The 22,334-nt window shown below is 52.3% G+C and overlaps 1 pseudogene; it reads right to left on the minus strand.

Moving 5' to 3' along the window:
* Positions 1–3,733: 3,733 nt before the first annotated feature.
* LOC143637783 (uncharacterized protein C1orf159-like) lies at positions 3,734–11,014 on the minus strand (annotated as a pseudogene).
* Positions 11,015–22,334: the final 11,320 nt, after the last annotated feature.

Below are 22,334 nucleotides of genomic sequence, written 5' to 3' on the forward strand. Positions count from 1 at the left end.
ACAGAGAGCAGCTGGGGCCCAGGGAGGGGGTGGGGCCCAGAAGGAGGTAGTGACTAGAGAGGGACTGGCTCCCTGAGCAGGGTTGGGGGCTCCTGGGGTGCTGTGATCAGCCCCTGGAGCCAGTTGTGCGAGCCCAGTGACTCAGCATCACAAGCCCTCCAGGAAGTAGACTCCTGGCTGCCCTGAAACCTCCTCCCCAGGCTCCTGTGAATATTGCCACTGTGAGGTCACCGGGCTCCTCAGGGGACAGTCAGTACCCAGAGGCGAGTGTGACATAGAGGCCCAAGGAATGTACCAGGCCTTGCTGCAGAGGTGGGGCCAGAATCCCTGCCTTCCCCCACCTGGGCCTGGGGGAGTCCCACCCGGCAGTGAGGGGACTTGGCAGGCTGTGTCCAGGGCAGTGGATGGGGCACACCTGTTACCATGTCATGAGTAGGCAAGCGAGTGAATGGGGTGTGTGCACCAGCACCCTAACAATGGCCGAGTGAGCATTGTGCATGCATGAAGTGTATGGGTGCGTGTGCGCACACAGGGTCTGCCTCACTCTCTCCTGTCTCCTCTCCCCATACCCCTCACCCTGGGGGCTCCCTGAGCCAGGCCCTCACTCATCCCTCCCCACCTAATGTGGGTGGCAGATAGAGGAGCTGTCCTTGTGCAGGTGAGTCCAGGAGAGCATGGCCTTGAAGGAGCACCCTGAAGCCCATGGTTCACGGCTCTCCCACTTCCAGGGCCATGGGTGAAGCTGGTCTCCCATTTCTGACAATGTTTTACTTGGGGCCAGAGTGGAGAGGCACTCCAAGCCAGGGTGTGCCTGGTGCTGGTCACTCTGCTGACTGCCCACCCTCCCCGAGTTGCTGCACCTGAGGCTGTCTGCATGTCACAGTGGCTCTGCTGGCTCCAGGCTGGGATGCTTTCACGCAGGCCCAGGTATGGATGGAGGCAGAAACTGGAAGGGGAAGTTAGGCTCTGGGGTGGAAGGCACACTTGGGTCTGCCCTTTGCCCCACCTTCTGGGGCTGGCAACAGGCCTGGTCCCCAACCTCTGGAAAGGAGGCAGCCTGGACAGCATTGTCCCTTTTGTACTCAGCAGTGAAACTGCAGTCCCCAAAGATCTCTTGATAGCCCCTGCTCAGAACCCCCATCTGCTGAGCCTGACTGATACACACCCCACTGAGGCTCAGAGCCCAGGCAGCCCCCAGACCCAGGCCCCATCTAACTGTGCACCCACCACCCGACATCACTCTCAGGTCCACCTGAGTCCTTGCTCAGCTGATCCTTCCCTGGTCAGCTTAGGCACCTCCCCCAGTGCTGCCCAGGGAATACTGAACGAGCAGGTAAGGGAACGAAGGGTGGGGGGCTGGACTCTAGGGAAGAATGTGTAGGTGGCTGTAGTGACCTCTGTTTTCAATTTTGGCCATGGGTGGAGGTGAGGGAGAGGTCCCAGGTCAGCATGAGTGAGAAGGGCCTGGGCAGGGGTTGCTCAGGATGACCAGAGAGGGAGGGGGCCTTCCCTGTCTGCCACACAATGTCCCTTCCTACCTGCCATCAGAAATCATGTTGGTGGGGCTGGGGTTGTGCCTCAGTGCCTGGCACCAGGTTTGACCCACAGTACCACATAAAAATAAATTAAATAATAAAGGTATTGTGTCCATCTACAACTAAAAAATATTTTAAAAAATCACGTTGGGGTCCCTCAGTCTGGCCAAAGCACCTGTCCTGCTGCAGGTACCTCAGGATGGCATGGCCCTGGGGAGGTCCCGGGTGCAAAGAGGCACACTGGGTCAGACTCCCTCCTGTGGCTCTCGCTGCTCCTCATGTTCTGTCTCCAGGGTGGGGTCCTTTGTTCCCAGAACAAGGTGAAGTGGGGTAGGCCTACTGGGGGCCTTGTTCCCAAGCACTTCTCAGGTAGACAGACCTCAGGCTGGGCTTTCTGAGGCTGGATGGCAGCAGGTATCTGAAGACACAACCCCCAGTCCATATTCTGGGCAGAGGGGCTGGGGCAGGGCCAGGACTCTGGGCATTCCAAGTGGAAGGAACACTTGGGTCTGCCCTCCTTCTGAACAGACTCTCAGTGCCCAGGGGAGGGCCAGTAACTGCCTTGCTCCAGCTTGCCCTCTTTGGCCAGTTCTGATGCCCATCAGCAAATGCCTCCATGCCCACCAGCCTCCCAAAGCACTGTCCACCTGTGGGCTTGAGGAGGGACTGCTGCCCTGGGCTCAAGTGGCCAGGACACGGGGGTTTCCCCAAGGGCGAGTCAAGCCCATAGACTGCTATTTGTAGCCTCATCCTGAGGGTTTCTAGGGTGTGAATGAGGCCTGGCAATCCCTGCCAGGTCTCCATGGCCCTGTCTGCATGCCCCTGCCAGGCCTGGCTCTTCTCCACAACAGCCCAGAAGAGATGCCCACATCTTCCCATCTTGGGTCCCAAGGAACCTCGGGTGGCCCTCTCCAACAAGGGGATTTGGAGCAAGCTGTCTTTTGGGGGACACCCTGAGAGCTGAAGGGGTGAATTCAGGGGTGGGCCCTTGGCAGGAGCCAGGCAGTCACTGACTTGAGGCCCCCGACTAGGAACTAGGTAGTAGCACTCCTGGATCCTGCTGTCTCCCTGTCCCCTGCATATGGCAGTGGGGTGGGTGGTACTGGCCTGGAAGGGGGTGGCAGTCACACATATTTAAAAGAACAGATGACCCTTAGGGCCCTGAGAAGGCAGGGAAGGAGAAGCTCTGAATAGTTTACTCGACTTGACTTCAGATCGGCACCCCACCCTGTTGCTGGGCCAGTGGCTGGCCAGCCTCAGAGAACAAGTCCACCACTCGCGGATGAGGAGCTGCACACAGAATCACAGTGCCAAGAGCACAGCCACGTCCCCAAGAAGTGGGCCAGGCTCAATGGAGATGAGGCAGGACACCTGAGGACAGTGACAGACCACTAAGTGCTGAGCCCAGCACGTAGGAGGCGGCCACCATCGAGCCTCCTCTACAGGAAGCCTTGGCTGATGGCCCCAGCCAAGCTAGCCATGTGCAGGCCGTGTCTGGTGGCCTGGGATGGCTGGGACAGGACCACTGGGCAAGGGCCGCTGGCCAGCATGCCTTCCACGGGCCCAGAAAACCTGGGGATTCAGATGTGGAAGACCCATGTGTGGGCACTTCACTGTGGGTGCCCAGCCTGGGTGCCTGCTGGCCAGTGTGACCTGCCTGGGGTGCAAGGCCTGGGATGGGACAGCAGTGCCTCAGGGAACTCAGTTCTGTAGCTCCTGAGGGTGTGGCTGTGGCCTCCCAGCCACCACGGGAGCCAGACGACCTGGAGGCCTCAGTCTCAGGCAGCTGGTTCACAGCTCTGTCCTGCCTGCCGGCCAGGCCCCAGCTTCACTCCTCTCAGAGGGTCTGTGGGGGTCACTGGGCTGGGTGGTGCTGGAGGGGTCCTGCTACCCTGGTTTCTCCAGGTGCAAAGCAGCCTAGTGACCCCTGCCGTCTCCAACAGTTCTGGCTGTGGGTCTGGCTGTGGCCTGAGCCCCCAGTCTCACATCGGCCTGCTCCTGTTGGTCAAACCAAGCAGTGTGGGTGGAGCAAAAGGACTTTCAAGAACCCGTGGGTGGGTTCCCATTCGGCCTGTCACTCGCTGGGAGCCAGGTCTGGCCTGTCCCAAGCCCCAGGTGACAAGGCCCTTTGTGGGGGGCTCACTGAGGGGTCCTCCAGCCTCCAAGCCGCAGGTAGTGCAGTCTAATCGGCTTCAAGGTCAGACGTTGCTGACTCAGGCCTCTGCTGTGGAGAAGGCAGAAGGGTCCGAGACCCGGTCAGGGGCCGCTCGCACCTGACATATCTTAGTTTTCGCACTGAAAGAGGTCAGAGATGAGCTGTGTCAGAGCCAGGGACAGAGGCTCAAGGATGGCAGAGGATGTAGCTGGAGGTGTGGGGCACCACAGGGGCCTGTTGACTCTGACCAAGGAAGAGACCAGGCGCCCCTGCCCGTCAAGAGCCAGTTCCTCCTGCCAGATGCCCCCGGGAGCCTAGCCTGGCTATTTCCCATTAAACCCTGGGACCCTGCACCCACACATCTGGGCCTGGATCAGGGCCCGGCTGTCCCTTAAGACTAAGGTGCAGGCATTATGCATTTCTAGGACCATGTCCTAAGCCCCAGAGCCTGCAAGTGTGACCTCATTTGGGAAAAAGGTCTGGGAAGATGTGATTTAGATCTCAGATGAGACCCTCCTGCCTCAACCAGGTGGCCCTAACTGCCATGACCAGTGCCCTCCTCAGGGGAGGCAGAAAGAAAAAAGACATGAGGGAGCAGAGACAGAGGGGATGCAGCCACTGCCCAGGGAGCTGAGCCTAGGAGCTGAGAAGGTACGAGGGTCCCACAGACCTGGGAGTGAGGGTCCCACAGACCTGGGAGCCAGTGTCCCCCTCTCCCACTCCTTGGTCTCTAACGTCCAACCTGGAGAGCTGTCAGAGCTCCTGCTGTCTAAGCCACCTGGGGATACTCTGCCATGAGGCCCCAGCCACTTGGGGCCCCTGTGCTCTTGCAGATGCTGTGGATGAGGCTGCTTCAGACCTGAGCCAAGTGCTGCCTGGAACAGGGTAGGCTGGGCCTTAGTTAGGAACTGCTCTGCCCCAGAGGAGAGGAATACGCTGCCTGTCCCCACCAGACCTCTGCACGGTGGGAAGAGCTTGGCCTGGGGAGGGAGGCTGGGTGATTCTGCTCTGGGCTCACAGCTGTGACTGTGGTCAGGGACTTAGCTTCACAGTCTCCTCTTATAGTGGGTCACAACTGGGTGGGGGTGCCTGGTGGGGCAAGACCCAGGGGCTGACCTGCTCCCTGTACCCTTCAAGCAGAGATGGACTTGAGCAGGGCTGGAGGAAGTGAGGGGAAGGTCTGCCCTGTGTCAGGTTCTCCTCTCTCAGTCTCAATACCTGAAGAGGAAGGGACAGCACACAGCCATGTAGGCTGGTGGGCACCAGGTGTGCCTGTCAAGTGCCTGTCCCTCCTTCATGTAGTGTCTCCTTGGGACCCAAGAGGTGGGCATGTGTGTCTAGGGGCAAACCTGTAGAGGTCCCTGGGTCTGGCATTTGGAAACCGGCCCAGAGACAAGAACCGCCGGGTGACACAACCTGCCTTTACCTGAGGACTGTGGTGGGGGGATCATTGCAGCCTTGAAAGGAGAGAGAGGCAGAGTGAGATCTTGGGTGCTCAGCATGGGACACGGAGCCCAGGACGCTCAGCCAGGAGGGTGCAGATTACTTACGACTTCGCCAGGCTGCAGGCCTGGGGCTACAGAAGAAAACAGCACATCACCCTGGAGCCAAGCAGCTGCCTGCATCCAGTGAGGTCCACAGGCAGGCAGAGGCTCTTCCCAGGATCCAGGCTGGATCTGGTACCACTTCCACACTCTGCCCAGCAGTGCCCTCAGCTGAGTCTCAGCTTGGCCACATTCATGGCCTGCACCTGGGGCAAGCCACTCAAGCATCCCAGGAAGAGCCACCTCCCAGAAACCTCCCTCCCACTTTCCCAGAGCATACAAGGCATGCTCCTCAGGTGGTTTCTCCGGCTCCAAAAACCCAGTATGGGGGACAGAGACCCCTCCATCCTCTGGGTTCCCAGAGGTGCTGCAGGTGAGGCAGTGGCCATCAGCCCCCAATTATGCATAAGGGCATGGGTGCCTCCACTGGGGTTCCCTGGGTCACCTGAGATGGCCACACCCAGGGTCTACTCTGCTCTAGGGATGGCCTGGAAGGCAGAAATGCTGGGTGGGCATTTCTGGGAGCTGACCCCAAGGCACCTAACTTGACTGGAGACCCCAAGACTCCTACCAGCAGCAGAAGCCCAGCCTTGGACTCTCAGGACCTGAAGCTATAGTAGCCCCCAGAGGGCACCCAAATGTTGGTGTAAGGTAGGCAGAGAGGGGTCCTGGCACTTACTCTGTCCCTTTGGGCACTACCTAGGCCCCTGAGTGGGAGGAGGAGTGAAGTACCTTTGTCTCTCCTGTAGAAGACCCTGGGGAGCTTACTGGAGCGCTTGAGGTAGAAGAACCCAGCCACAGAGAGGATGAGACCTGCGCTGACGAAGAACGTCCCCAGGAAGAAGGAAGCTGTCACGTGGGAACCCCCTGCAGGCAAATCAGCCGCTCTAGTGGCCAGTCTCAACTGTGGCATGCCAGGGGCCCGGGGTCCATGCCCAACCCAGGCCACCATTCCTGAACACACCTGAGCCCTCACAGGGAGCAAGGGGCCAGCACACCTGGACACAGGCCCAGGCTTCCTGGGGAGAGGGAGGGGAAGGTGAAAGGGAAAGAAGCCTTCATTAATGCCATGCTCCAGAAGTTCAGACCCTAGGCTCCCCCTGAGACTGTGCAGGGTCAGAGCTCCAACCTGCAGCAGGTGCTTCTGCCGCACTCTACCTCTCAGGTGCTGGCAGCTGCTCCTTGCCCGTCTGAACCTGCTCAGTGTCAGAACAGGATGGCTCAGGGCCAAGGACTGTGGACAATCTGTGACCATGGGATGGAGGAGATGCTTTAGGTGCCTGGGGAAGCCACTTTTTCACCCTGAGGCACAGGTGCCCTTGCCAGGCCCATGGCCTTGCCATCCAACTAGCCCTGTGCTATAGGAGGCCATGAGGTGTCAGAGCTGGCCCTTCCCTATGGGCCACTGCTCTGTGATGCTGGCTTCTGCAGTCCAGGCCAGTGCTGGTCCTGAGGCCACCTTGGAGCTCAAACATATTTTCTGGGGAGGGGAAGGCCAGGCTCAAATTCTTGGAAAGAGCTGAGCCTCAGAACAGAACTCTGAGCCTAAGATCTAGGACCCAGGTCCAGCCCACGGCTGCTAGATGAGTGGCTGGGATGATGGTCCCCACAGCCTCTCAGGCACCTCAAGCAAAGGAGGCAACCTTGCTCTGGAGCTGGGCTATGGTGCCCCCCCCCCCGTGCTGGCCCCTCTCCCAGCTCCTGCCTTGTCCAGATCTTCCCTCTCACCTGGTCCCACCCTCCCCAGCCACTCCTAGCCACACTCCCACCCCTGGCCTGACCAGGCCCTCAACTCAAGTAGACTGCAGGCCAGGGAGAAGTGACTACCTAGAGACAGGGAACGCCCCGAGGACAGTGCTGTGGCAGGCATTTCTGGTGGCCCATATGCCTGCAGTCTTAGAAGCCTATGCCCTGGAAAAACCACTGGGATGGGCAGACTCCTGCTGGGGCCTGAGGTCACAGGGGCCATGGCAGCCATGGAATGAGGCAAGGACCAGACAGAAGGTGCGGCTGTGAAGGCTTCCACCAACAGCCCTTCTGAGACCATGGAGGATATGGCACCCCACCACACCAGGGCACACCCAGTACCTGCCACACTCAGCCCACAGACCTCAGCCTCATGAGCCACTGGATTCTCAGAAATCCCTACTTCATGGTCAGGGTCCCTGTCACAGAGCGCATGGCTGGGTCTGAAGTCTGATCGTGACCTCCAAGGTACCCTACTGTGGCCCATCAGCTGTCAGGGTCTGTGCTGCTATGGCTCTAAGGAGCCTCTACCCCAGGCCTGGCTCTGGCCTGGTGAACTAAGACTTACCAAAATGTGGCCATCCAGGCAGCCCTGTGCTTCTGTTCATGGGGAACTGCGCACCCCAGGCAGCAACTGTGGGGAGCAGAACAGAGGGGAGGCCAGGGCCAGGCACAGGACCCGAGAAAGACCCCGACACTGCCTGAATCTGAGACCAGACATTAGCAAGTCTCGTTCCACAGCTGTTCCTCATGGACATGGGACTCGGGAAGAAAGGGCTCCTGGGGGCTGTTTGCTGATGGATAGTGGTTCTATGGGGACAAGGGCGGCCACTCCAGTTTCCCCAAAATTGGAGATGTGGACCCCTGTGAGAAGTCCAGGATCTGGGAGGAGTATGGGGGCAGCAATCTGGGAGACATACGGCTCCTGCACTCAGAGCTGTTATAGGTCAGCACCGTCCCGTTCCTGCACCGGATGCAGCTGGTGCTCCCGTCCGCGTTCCTGCGTCTATAGCAGCCTACACAGAAGGCAGGCGGCTCTCAGTAGAGGCAGGATCCAGGCCAGTTCACTGTATCCTGGAGTATTTCTGTATCTTTTGAGTTTATAAATCAACGGTCACTCAAAAACACGGACACTGGAAGTTTGGGTGGAACAAAAGGCTCTAACTCCAGAGAAGAAACCAGCACCACAGGAAGCACGTCACTCTGGCCCCAGATTCCTGTGGAGGCCTGGTGCTGAGGAGGCCGCAGCCTTCGCTGAACACCTTAAGAGACAGTCCAGAGGCTGGTGACGGGAATCTGAGATTAACAGTGTGGTGGCCTCATGCTCTGGAGGACTGGAGGCCTGGCCTCCACCTCCTGCCACCCAGGCTCAAGGACCACGGCTCCCCCAGGACCACTTCCTTCAGGGCATGCGTGCAGCTGCCTCAGGCACTCCACACTCACTGGACCCACTCAGGGCAGATACAACCCTCATCTGTAACTACTGCATCCTTGTACTGTCCCCCCCCCCCGGGGTCTCCCTGCAGGATCAAGCCAAATTTCCATATCAGACTATCACTACCTGAAGTCCCACCCTCTCCCTCCCCAGGTGCTGGAGTGACCTAGCACCTACTGGCCAACAGCATGTGAGCAGCTGTCGTCCAGCTTCCTGTAAGGGTAGCGACTGGGTATTATCCCTGTACTTCTTTCCAACATTCAACACAGCACTGAGGCCAGAGACATAGGGTCCATAAACATTGATAGTGGGTGTTGAAAGCTAGCACTGGACATAAGCTGTATTGGGGCTAAACCATTCTTGTCCTCACCACTGAAGAGGGGCAGGCGGGGACAATGCCAACCATGGGATGGTGGCTTGGTAGCTGTTCAGGGGACTGCTTATGACAAAGTGGCTCAACTGGGCCACACAGGCCTGTGCTTGGGCATGTGGTGTTGGCGTCCATCACGTCCACACAGCACTCAGGCTGCTGGGCCTGGAGGGGTGACAACAGGCAGGCTCTGCAAGGGCCACACTGTCAGTCCACTGTGAGCGTTCATGGCTCTGCGTCTTCTAGTCAGCAACAGGCTCCCAGCTTCCCCCTTGGCCTAGAAGCAGGTGAGGACACATACCTGCCCCTGCAAGAGCCCCACTCTGGGCAGTCTCCAGGGAAAACTTCAGTGTAGTACAGAATGAGCCAGGGAGATCCAATGCAGCAGGGTGGAGACTGGACCACTGACCAGACACATCTCAAGAGTCACTGATCCATTCTACCCCGTGGCCCTGGGCGCCCCTCCAAGGAGAGGATAGCACTGTCTGAGCTGTGCAGGGCATGAGGCCATTGAACACTGAATGACCACACGAACTGCCTGGGGCCCAGACCCACCAGACAGGTTCCACAGCAGCCTCCTCACTCCCAAAGGCCAGGCAGGAGGGGCCCTGGGAGCCTGATCTGCACTGCGACCTAGAGGTGATAGGACTCAGAATTCTGTGCATTTGAGAAAGAGCAAAAGCAGGTCTCTCTGACCTCCTCTGCCCTCTGTCCCTCAGGCAGACCAGGAGACCCCAAGGGAGAGGGCCTTGCCCATGCCCAAGGAGAGGAAGATACAGAGAAGAATCTTGACTACCCCACCTGGACAGATCCTGGTTCATGGCCATCAGATCACACTCTCCATCCAAGCACACTTGGTCAGGACCATCCCTCTTCCTCAAGCCTGCGCACAATCACTCAACACCCCCACTTCTCTGGGACACGGGTTCCTTACGAAGGCTCCCGTGTAATGTAAAACTCACATTCAAATGCTGTCTCTCACACGTCTGTCCCTTGTCATAGGTGCCTCAGTCACATGGCTGAGGAAAAGAACACTTCCTCACCTACGGGGGTCGGAAGGTGTCCAGCCCCACCTGGGGAGGTGTCCCAGGCTGTGGGCGTCCATTCATGGGGTCTCCTCTCCCTGCCCTGAAGACCTCACTAGGGAAGTTGAGGTGGCCAAGGCCCCTTCTCCACAGGGTCTCCCTGGTCGGGCAGAGCTGCTCCAGCCTCAACCTCCCACCTTGTGGGCCACAGGGAGAAACAGGGCAGTCACCCCAGGAACTGCAGCACCAGTTCTAATGACACTGTCTTGAGAAAAGGGAAACTCTCCTGGACCACGATGAATACTGGGAGGCTGGCAGGGCCTTGCCAAGGCTTGGCACGACCAACATACCCCCACAGGGAGGGGCACTTCACTGATGCCCTCTGCAATTCCACCAATGAATGCCCCTTGATGTTGCAGCTTGGTCTCAGACAAAGTGCCCAGGCCAGGCCAGCCGTTCAGGGGAAATGAACTCATGCCCAACCCTTGAACCCACGTCCAATACACATGCTGAGCACTGGCCTTCACTGACAGCAGGGCAGCTGACAGACCTTGAGGCAGGGGGGTCCCCAGGTGTGACTCTACTGTCACTGCTGGGCCACTGTTTCCTGTGACTTTAGTATGGTGAATAGTGAGGGGCATCTGAGGAGTGTGAGTGACACAGGGCAGCATCAAGACCACACAGGAGGGGCCAAGGCCCAGTGGCTGCACCCTCACACTAGCCTTGTCCCGGTTAGTGAGGGACACCCCACCCTCTTGCCACCCGGCCCTGGCTCAGGTCTTCTGGACACCAAAGCTCAGCATACTGGAGTGTCACCAGCTTGGCAGAGCCATGATACCCCACTGTCGCTCTCCTGAGCAAATAGCACATGGGCAGGCAGCTCCAGGCTGCATCTGCAGAGACCCTGTGCGCTCTACAGAAACAAGTAGGTCTGGCAGTCTTCTAGAAGGTAGAACCAAACAGCTACCGTATGGGGGCATGTCTGCTGCCCTCTTGAAGACACGAGCCCCTTGGACCCCAGCATGGAACTCCGTCATCCCTAGGGCTGAGTGCCAAGACTCCTAAGGTTAAACGGAAGGGCCCACTGCCTCCCTGGAGGATGGTCACCTGGACATGTGACAGGAACACCAACCTCACTTTCTGTGGACTTGCTGGCAACTTCCACCAGAAGGCCAATCAGGAGCATGAAGCATTGCAGTGCCATGCCAGGAGCAGGAGGACAGCGGGGCCTGTGAGAGAGGAGGGCAGTGCCAGGGACACAAGCAGGAAAAGAAGGGAACATATCAGGGAGGTGGAGCCATAGTTGGAAGGGGCGGGGCTGCAAAAGGAGCAGCTCTGAAGTGGGGGGTGCCACGTGAGAAAGGGAAGGGGCTGCAATGCCAGTGAGAGTGCCCAGAGCTGGGGAGGACCTGGCAGGCTTGATGGGCTGTGGCAAGCAGGGGCATGCGCACAGGTCCCTGCCTTGTGAGGTCTGTGGGTGCGGTCCAGGGCACCCTTACCTGCCCCTCCAGGATGAGAGCTGCAGACATCAGCTCCTCACCCAGGTGCTCAGTAGAAAGCCTGGCCAGAGGGCGTGGAGTTCATGGGCCTGACCATTGAGCTCTGCAGGCCCAGGGTCCAAGACCTGTGAATCAAGACCATTAGGTGAGGCCTGCTGTTGGTCACTGTGAAGACCACTTTCCCAGCAAGGTGAGTCCAGAGTTGGTCAGAGGGGCATCCTGATCTCTCTCCAACAGGTTCATTGGGTTGGCGTTTGCAAACGAGGTCACTGCATCTCTGGTCTCCCAAGACCAGATGACACCTCTCAAGGTTCTGTTGGAGTCTTGGGCATTGTCACCCAGACTTTTTCCCCGTGGGTGGCTAGGTCCCTAAGGCAGGCAGACATGGGTCCAGAATAATGCTAGAGTCCAAAAAGTTCTAGTCCTGGGCGGAGGGATTCAGGGAGCAAACACATTGCAAGGAGACTTCTTCACCCTAACTCCTGTCACCTGACCATCATGGGGCTTAGTAGTCACACCATGTTTGTTTTTTGGTACTGAACTTGGGTGCTTTACCACTGGGCTGTATCCCCAGTCCTTTTTTTTTTTTTTTTTTTTTGAGACAGGGTCTCATTTAGTTGCTGAGGCTGGCCTGGAACTTGGGATCCCCCTGCCTCAGCCTCCCCAGTTGCTGGTATCCCAGGTCAGCAGGCCTGGCTTCACTTCACATTTGTAACGTAAGAGAGAGCATTAGCAGCACCCACCACACAACCTTGAAGTGATATCATTTGTACTACTTTTTTTTTTTTTAGTTGTAAATGGACATAATCTTTATTTATTTTTATGCAGTGCTGAGGATGGAACCCAGTGCCTCTCATGTGCAAGGCAGGCGCTCTACCACTGGGCTACAGCCCCAGCCCCCCATTTGTATTACTTTCAACAAATTTCACTTAACTCACAGGGTGATTCTCATGGCGTAACGTCACAGACACTGCTGGATACATATTTTCATGTTAGTTACCTCCAGGAAACTCTGCACTTAAACACAGTTGCGGGGTGGAAGCGGCACACTGTAGGACACTCTGGCACCAAGGACACTCTTCCACAGCAGCAGTCCCCACTTCCTTTCCAGGCAGGTCCTCAGGAAGAATGCAGAGATGCTCCAGTCTGAGGCTGGGGAATAAGGAACGGTGCTCTCTGACTGGGCTGGGCCAGTGGGCAAGTTCCCCCTTGGGGATCCGGGGGAGAGGACTTTGGGGTCCACACAGCCCAGGAAGGCAAAGACTGAGGGCACAAGCTCTGGTCCCTTGACAGGGAGGGGCCCATATCTGTCCTGTAATTTGCTTCATGCCAGATTCATCCAGGTCTGTTGGCAAAGTAACCACACGGTATGGTTCAGACAGTGTCCAGTCCTGCAGGATAGTTTTCTATGATGCAGGGTCCAGTGCCCTCCTGCCTATAGCAGCGCTTGCCTTTTCTGGAAGAGTGCCAGCAATCCACCCCACTAGAAGTGCACACTTCCTGAAATCCTCCTTCACAGCTAGTCCTCTTAGATGGTGCCCCTCACCTACAGGGTGTGGTCAAGTCTCACCCTTTCTTTTTGTCCATTTAACATGTGCTCAGTAGATCTCCCCATGCCCTGGGGAAAACTGGTGTCAGGGTCCCTTCTCACTTTCTGGGAAAGGTAACCAGGGCCAGGTCAAGTCACAAAAGGAACCAAAAGTCCAAGACTCCAGTCACCCTGGCACTGCTTAGTCAGCTTTATTGAGGTTCAATTAGCACACAACAGACTTCGTCCACTTACAACACACAACCTGGGGGTTCTGGAAAACTATGCACACCATATATCTGTGAGCGCATATCATCAGGGCATCTGCAGTACAGCCCTCTGCAACCCTTCCTCTTGCAAACCCTGGCCTGGGCACCCACTGACTGGCTATCACCACAAATCTGCTTTCTAGAATTTCTTTTGTTTTTTTGGTCCCAGGGATTTAACTCAGGGGTGCTTAACCACTGAACCACATCCCTAGCCCTTTTTTGTATTTTATTTAGAGACAGGATCTTACTGAATTGCTTACTGCCTGGCTAAGTGGCTGAGGCTGGCTTTGAACTTGCAGTCCTTCTGCCTCAGTGTCCCAAGCCTCTGAGATTAAAGGCATATGCCACTGCACTGAGCTGTATTCTAGAATTTCTTATAAAGAGATCACTTAGCTTTGTGTCTGGCTATGTCACATGGCACAGGGCCTCTGGAAGTGCCTTGTTGATCTGCACATCTGTGCCTTTCAGTGGCTAAGTGGCACTCCACCCAGGGAGGCTGGGCCTCCTCTCCCTCACCACTGCCCACCCCTGTCTAGGGTGCCCCTCAGTCTTTCCCTGGCCTTGCAGTAAACCTGTTCTAACCACCTTCCCAGCCTTGCTGTACTTGTCTCTGGGCAACTGCTCTCCTCTTAGGCATCACTCCACAGCCACCTCAGCTACAGGATACTCCATTTGCTGAAGCTGTGTATATACAGCTAGAGGTCAGGCCACAAGAACCTGCTTCTGACAACAGTGTGGGCAGTTCTAGGTCACATGCATATCCACGTTTGAGAATCAGCTTGTCAGTTCACAGAAAAGGCTTGCATGAGTTCTGCAGGGAGGACTGGTCTTCCAACAATGTCAAGTCTTCCATTTAAGTGCTCTCCCCCATGCTAGGTCACTTCAGTTTCCCACAGCCAGTGCTCCGTGTTCTCAGTGAAGAGGTTTTGCATATCTTTAGTTAGAGTTACTACTAAATACTTTATTTCTTGGTATGATTATAAACAGAAAAGAATTTCTGATTTCATTTTCTAATAGTTTGCTGTTAATATGTAACAGAACAGTTAATTTCTACATATAAACTTTTATTTCCAAGATCTTCGTGATTTTACTTAATATACTCAGCTTTTTAAAAAAATATTTCTTAGGATCTCTTCATAACCACATCACTTGCAAATGCAGTTTTACTTGTCCTCTATGATCTGATGAAACCAACTTGGTTTTTACTTCTGACCTTACTACCAAGGTAAGGGCTCCAGGCGCAATGCCAGCTGCTTGATTTTAGGGATGAAGTACTTCATGTTTTTCACTGCTAAGTACAACATCTAGTGTAGGTTTTCCACTGATGCCTTTTACCACACAGACAAAGCTCCCTTCTCCTCCTAGTTTGCTAAGAGGTTTTTCCTTCATCATGAAAGGGATTTAAATGTTATTAAATGCTTTTTCAACATTTACTGGAGTGATCATGTGTTTTTTCTCCTTTTTAGTATGGTCATTACATTATTTAATTTATCACTGTTCTATGGTTTTAGCCAATGTAGTAAGAAAAAAAAAGAAAGAAAGAAAGAAAAGAAAAGAAAAGCCATAAACATTAGAAAGGCTCAGCAACTTAGTGAGGCCCTGTCTCAAAATAAAAAACAAAAACAGGCTGGGGATGTGGCTCAATGGTTAAGGACCCCTCAGGGTCAACCCCTGGTACAAAAAAAAAAAAAGGTTTAGAAAGGAAAAAGTAAAACTGTCTCAATACAGATGATACAATTGTTTACATATGATCCTAAGGAATTTACAAAACAGAACAAAACAAAAAACTCACTGTAACTCACAGAACTCTGTGCTCTACTTGATAACTTTATTTCTAATGAGCCAAAGGGATATAAGGAACAATTCTGAGGGTGCTCTGCATGCACACTGGGGCTGAATAAAGAAGGAAATGGGCTGCAGATGGTGGGCAACAGGGTCTTACCCAGAGTGGCAACAGCCTAATAGCATGTTCCAGGTTAGAGATTACAGACACATAGATCTGATTGTGTAATCAGATCTATCAGCAAGTCTGTCCACTGAGGTCCTAGAAGCAAAAGTAGTACCTGGGCCTTGATTCTCATATCTACCCCTCCCTCCTGGGCCTTGATTCTCATATCTACCCCTCCCTCCCTCTCCCTCCCTCCCACCCCTCCTCTCCCTCCCTCCCTCCCCCCCCTCTCTCTCTCTCTCTCTCTCTCTCTCTCTCTCTCTCTCTCTCTCTCTCGGTGCTGGGGATTGAACCCAAGGCCTTGTGCATGTGAGGCAAGCATTTTGCCAACTGAGCTATATCCCCAGCCCCCTAGATTCTAGTTTCTAAGACCACCCTCCAATCTTAGGAATGAGAGCTCCCTGGAGAAATGGCTGATTCTGGGTCTAGGGCAGGAAACATAGGAGTATGAGCCCAAAGTACCTTATAGCATGAGAAAGAAAGTGCTCAAAAATCAAAAAAGACAGTAGCCAGATGAAAGTGCCCCAACAACAAAGCTGAGACTACACAAGCAGAAATATACGGCCGAGCCCCAAACCACAGCCAGTGCACAGTGCCACACTGGTGACAATACTTGAACCACGGCCAGTGCAGGGCACGTCCATGCTGGCGACAGTGCATGAACCACAGCCAGCGCAGGGCACGTCCACACTGGCGACAGTGCATGAACCACAGCCAGTGCAGGGCACGTCCACACTGGCGACAGTGCATGAACCACAGGCAGCGCAGGGCACGTCCACACTGGCGACAGTGCATGAACCACAGCCAGCGCAGGGCACGTCCACACTGGCGACAGTGCATGAACCACAGCCAGCGCAGGGCACGTCCACACTGGCAACAGTGCATGAACCAGACAGTGGAGGGCACATCCACACTGGTGACAGTGCATGAACCACAGTCAGTGGAGGGCGCGTCCACACTGGCCACAGTGCATGAACCACAGTCAGTGGAGGGCGCGTCCACACTGGTGACAGTGCATGAACCACAGTCAGTGGAGGGCGCGTCCACACTGGTGACAGTGCATGAACCACAGTCAGTGGAGGGCGCGTCCACACTGGCCACAGTGCATGAACCAGACATTGGAGGGTGCGTCCATGCTGGCAACAGTGCATGAACCACAGCCAGCGCAGGGCACAACCACACTGGCCTCGGTGCATGAACCACAGCAGTGCAGGGCACGTCCACGCTGGTGACAATGCATGAACCACAGACAGTGGAGGGCACGTCCACACTGGCCTCAGTGCATGAACCATGGCCAGTACAGGGCATGTCCATGCTGGCAACAGTGCATGAACCATGGCCAGTGCAGGGCGTGTCCATGCTGGCGACAGTGCATGACTGATGGCCAAACACAAAACGAAAGAGACACTCTTTACAGAGGAATCCTAGATAGCATCCCCAGCATGGGCTGGACAGAGACTCACTGTAAGACAGCAGGGACAGGGGAAAGGAGCAACTCTGCAGCAGAGACACCTACAAACACCATCTCAACCAGGCCAGGGGTAGTCTGTGGACGTCAGAGATGCCCTAAAGGGGTGTGATGGGATCAGCACCTCACCTGATCACCCCTGGTGCTCCTTCAGTCTGCCATGAGTGACGTGACAGTCCCTCATGTCAGTCCACCTGAGGAACCCAAACAGATGTTCTACAAACACCCCACCAAGCCTCTTCAGATCCTAAGAATTCACCAGAGAGTGAGACACAGGCACAGCCTGGGGAAGACACAGCAGCCAAACACAATATGGGGTCCTGCACAGTGGGGACATGCACAGTGAAGGGCACCAAGGTCAGGTGAGCCCGTGGTTATCTCAGGGCAAGTTCGAACAAGGTCAGGTGAGCCGTTATCTCGGGGCAAGTGCATCTGTTCCAAAATAAGAGTCTAAATCTGTTCCAAAATTTAAAAAAATGTAAATTACACTATTGATAACATGAATAGGCAGTTCAAAGAATGGGACTCTGGAGGCCAAGGCAATTTAGTGAAGCCCCTCAAAATCTTAAAAATGATTGGAACATAGCTCAGTGGTAAAGAGCCTCTGGGTTCAATCCCCTGTAGCCAAAAAGAAAAAAAAAAAAGAGTGTGGGGTGTTAATATTTGCAAGACAAATACTACCTAACAAAAGCCCTGTTTATAGAATACAGAAGAGACTGTCACAACTCAGTAATAAAAAACATGATGAAGCCTTATGAGACACTTCAGAACAGACATCTGAGCACATAATACACAGAAGAAAAGTGCATGCCACCATCACACCATGGGAGATGAATGACGGACACCAGGCATGTGGATGGTGGTGATGCAGAGCTGAGGAACTGCACACCTGGCCATGGCGGTGGCACTCCTGCTTGTCTTCCCAAGAGAAAGAAAAACACATGCCCACAAAAACGGTCCAAAATTGCACATAACTTCTTTAGCCACACCAGAAATACACCCATATGGCTGGGTGGTCGGTGGCACAGCTGTAGGTGGGATGGGACTCCATGACACTACAGAAAGTGGTCAGGTCACAAACACTTGCTGAGACAGGGTCCTGAAAGGCTTGAAAGGCAACCTCAAGGGATGACAGGCAGGTTCTACATCTGACAGGAGCATGGAGTAAGTGGGTGGATGTGTATATCAGAACTCATGGAACTGGATATAAGACCTGTGTCCCTCACTGGACATAAATTACACTTCAACAATTAACTAAATGCAGTTCATTTTCTACTTTGAAAATCTCAAGATCAAGCTTTCAACAACAAACTTAGCAACCCAGATAGGACCCGAGAGTAGCCCCTGCTCCAGCTTTCTTGGGCAGGCCTGGCTCTCCAATGAACCCCATTCCCATGATGAGGATTCATGGTGCTGGTGAACTTGTTGACAGCCAACTACAGGAGAGTTAGGGGACAGTACTGGTTGCTCCATCATGGTCCACTTTGAGAAAAAGGAAACTGAACTCAGGACTAAGTCACAACTTTGGCCATCTGACTGGTGAAACAGGCTTGCTGGGTGTTTCAAAACCAAAAACTTGGAGACCAAAGTCAAGGAAGTAAAAGGGCCAAGGAAAAAGCAGCCAATATTTTGACCCTTGTCCTCTAAGGTCAGCCAGGACAGAGAATGATGGGACCCTTCTCTGGGTCCTGCAACTCTAGTGAGTCACTCTATCTGCTGATCAGGGAGATGGAGAGGACCTTAGAGAACAGAGAGCTCGGAACCCTCCTGATCTAAAATTTCATCTTGTGCTTTGACAGAGAACAAGCGCTGTCAGCCATCTGATGGACTGTAAAAAAAGAATTCTAGACCTCTGGTGTTGCTGCCACCAGAGCAGGGCTGGACCTGGGGCCTATCCAGGGTGTCTCCACACTAAGGGTGCCAAAACCTCAGTGATACGGTGGCAAGAGGTTGTTCTTTAAACAAGCTACCTGATAAACCCAAGTTAACAGGGAGAACAATCAGGACGAAGGGGGTGGGGGGCTGGAGGTGCCTTTGGCACACAGGGATGCTACCTATGGACCAGATAGCTCAGGTGACTACCTGTCAAGATGTTTGCTTACTTGGCTTTTGGGAAGAATATTGGGAGCAGGATGTGTCAGGAAAATAAAATCCAGATCTCGTTTCCTTCTACGAGCTACTAAAAATAAAGTAGCCATTAATCCTGGCCCAACACAAACTATTGGTCAGTAGCTCTTAGCAAGAAATAAAACAGGACAATGAGGTGCGCTGTGAAACTTCCTTCCCAGCCTTGACCGCCCAGGCTGGGCCTTCAAGCAAACACTGTCTGCCAGGTTTTCACCAGAGGAAAACCGTGGGGGCAGCGGTAGGGCTCAGCAGAGCTCCCACGGCCTAGCACGTGTGAGGCCCAGGGTTCATACCCAGCACCACAAAAACCAACAACACAAACAAAAAAACGCGAAGGAGCCCCTCTCACTTCTGCCTTCCCGGTATACAACACTAAGACAAACGACAACAAAAAGGACAAGTCTGACACCTTCACATCTGCAGGGCTCTGCAGCTCAGAATTCAGCCAAGAGGTGCGGGGGGCATTTGCCGACGTGCAGTAAGAAACGCGTCCATACCCGGCCCAAGCTGCACGCTGAACGCCGCTTCGGCGTAGTGGACCAACAGAGCTGGAGACCCGAGTCGCTGACCGCACTACTGGGCAGCCCCGGGACCCAGGGCCGCCCCCGCCTCCTCGGAGCCCGCGCCCTGCCGGCTCCAGGGCGCCTCCTAGCAGCCCTCTGGCCCTGCGTCCGTCTGCGCGCCCACCGCACTTCCTCCCGGCTCCTGGGCGAGGCGGCGGCGGACTGCCGGGCACTGGGGGAGTCCGCTGGGCCTCAGGCGGCCCGCAACAACCTCTACCTCCAGGTCTTTGTCCGGCCTGCGGCCCCCTCCCGCCCCAGCCCTTCACTCACCCCGCGCCCCCGGGTTCCTCTTTCGTACCCCCCGCCCTGCGGACAGCGACCGCCGCAACACCTGGGACTTGTAGTCTCTCCTCCGCCCCCTCCCCGGCGCAGGCGGGTGCGGCTTCTGGAAGAAGACTACAACTCCTGGCGGCCCACGCAAGAACCTGCTTGCCGGGTGGATCCGTCCAGAATTCTCGCGAGACTTAGGGAAATACGCGCGGAGTGCTATGGGAAATGTAGTCCGTATGACTGGGTCCCGGGCGGGCAAAGAAGAACTACATTCCCTAGGATCCCTCGCGAGGCGGCTGTCGTGGGTTGGAAAAAAAATAATCCCAACATCCAGTTCTTAAAAGAAAACATTTGCATCTGAGAATAGAATTTGACACGTTTTCATGGTGTTAAAAAAATAGCTTTTAATGTTCTATTTCTCATGAACAAAGACAGAGTGTGTACTACCAAAATGCAAGAATAATCTCACAAAGGTGAAGACAAGGGCTAGAGGAAAACAAAGTTGTAACATAGGAGACAAGCAAAGGGCATTGACAGGAGGATAGTACATGAAAATACCAAAATGTCAGATATGTGACATATGCAATGTGTAGTCCATATTAGTATTAGTGTGGTCTAAGACTTGTTGAGGGTTGTCATTGGTTAGATTACTTGCTAGCATTTTTATCTTTTAACTAGGAGAACAGAATACTAGAGGAGGTCTGGTTTCTTGCCTCTATTCACTCTCTTTAGAACTTCTGTATGCTAATGTTAATTAAGGATATTTAATTTCTTCCACAGAAATGTTATTTGGGGCTATCCTCAGAATAAAACAACAACAAAAAGGGAATAATTATTTCTGAGGAGGGAGTAAAAAATGAGATTAAGGAGAAGCTTTAAGTCTTAATCTGCACATGTACTTAATGCTATTTTAAACAGTACATATAAATTTTATACACTCTTCAGGATGTGAAAGTTTCATAGTCTAAAGCAGTGAGAAATGTCATTTTCTTAAAACAATAGATGGATATGATGGAGGTATAGTAAAATAATTATAGTACATTATATAAAATCATTTATAGATAGAAAAAATATAGACTATTGTTTGGGCATAAATTAATTTTTCTACTAATAGTATTTCTGTAAAAATAAAAAGTAAGCCAAAAGAAAAACAAAGATAATTCTATCTTTTTACTATAACTACTTAGAAGGTAGGGGTCTGATTATTTTGGGGGGGTATTTTCCTCAGTGCTGGAACTGTTACTTGTCAAGTGTTGGTGGTCCTTGTAGAAGTGCACCATCTGCTGGTGGAACTTGACTTTCATTTCATATTAAGCCTTTTAATGAGACTGAAATTAAAAAACAAACTACTATTGACAGCTAAAAGCCTGCAAGTCTCACTTGCTTTTCATTTCCTTTCCTCTTGTAAATAACATGTCCATGTTTACTTAGCACATTAGTATGTGGGAAAATTCTGAATGTTAGAATTTCAGGGACTGCTGCTTGTGGTTTACTTGGAGTTGTAATGGTTACACACTAGCCCATCCAGGTTAATGGAACTGGAAGACTTAGGAAGAGGAAAAATTATATCCTTTATATAGGTTCCTTTTATACATCACCACCTGAAAGTCAGTAACACCTGTATTGTTTTCTTTGCCTTAAAACATCTAACAAGTAATGAGCACACATTTGGAAGGAAAAACTCATAAACTGAATTCCTTAAATATTTTCAACCTTCTGTACTAAAATCCACATAAGTTTTACCCAATTCAATAGTGATAATTGAGCATTTTTTACTTACACTTCTTCAAAGTGTGCTTAAGTTATACGGTTAAATCTGTAAGCAACCAATAACAAAGAATGCCACAATCAGTGTTTTTAATTTATTTTTAATGAGAAAGACATAACAAGCATATTTGTATACTGCTGTTCAGTAGAGAGTAAAAATATTGTAGGAAAAAGAATTGCTATACTATCTCTGGCTTTGTATACTATTCTATTAATCTTTCTGGAAATTTGTAGTATATACTTGGGTATATAATAAAACTTTAAATTTATGTATTTTTAACACAGAACTACTTTGAAAGAACATTTGAGAATCCATAGTGGAGAAAAGCCTCATCTTTGTAGTATTTGTGGACAAAGTTTTCATCATGGAAGCTCATACAGGTAAGTAAAGCTATTTTTCCCTATGTGAGGTAAGATACAATTACATCTCCATTTTATTTATTTCTTATAATGTTTTTTGTTGAATATTTCTAAACATATGTAAAATTGTATAAAAAGCTTTCTCTACAATTTTTAATATTTATTTGCATTTTAAAGGATTTATAAAGAATATTATTAAATGTTTCCTCATTGCCAAATTTACTAAAGGTTTTACTAAGTTATTATTTTAATATTTATTTATTTTTCCTTGAATGAGAATTTATTTGGAACCTTTTTGTTTCAAATTTGGTGTTGTTTGTTTGTTTGTTTTTGCTTATGTTTTTGTTTGCAGTACTAAGGATCCAATCCAGGGCTTTGAGCATGCTAGGCAAATGCTATATCATTGAGTTACGTTCCCAGCTCTATTTCTTCATTCTTAATTATACAAGAATATCTTTAGTATAAAAACATGGCAAGTTTAAAACTCTAGAATTCTCAATTTTATGAATGAATCTCTGACCACATTTGAAGTTTATGAAAATGTTTTTCTAGATATATAACTGCTTTTTGGAAATGCTTGTATCATTTTAATTTTATGAATGGTTTCTAGAATTTTAGTCGTAAGGCTTTAGTGTTTACACTTTCATTTATCATTTTTCTCTTAAATTTAGACAGATTTTTTTTTTCCTTTAGATCCAGTCCAGTTAGATTACTTATTTTAGTTA

Source organism: Callospermophilus lateralis, chromosome 11 (genome assembly GCF_048772815.1).
Source record: "Callospermophilus lateralis isolate mCalLat2 chromosome 11, mCalLat2.hap1, whole genome shotgun sequence".
Taxonomy (NCBI): domain Eukaryota; kingdom Metazoa; phylum Chordata; class Mammalia; order Rodentia; family Sciuridae; genus Callospermophilus; species Callospermophilus lateralis.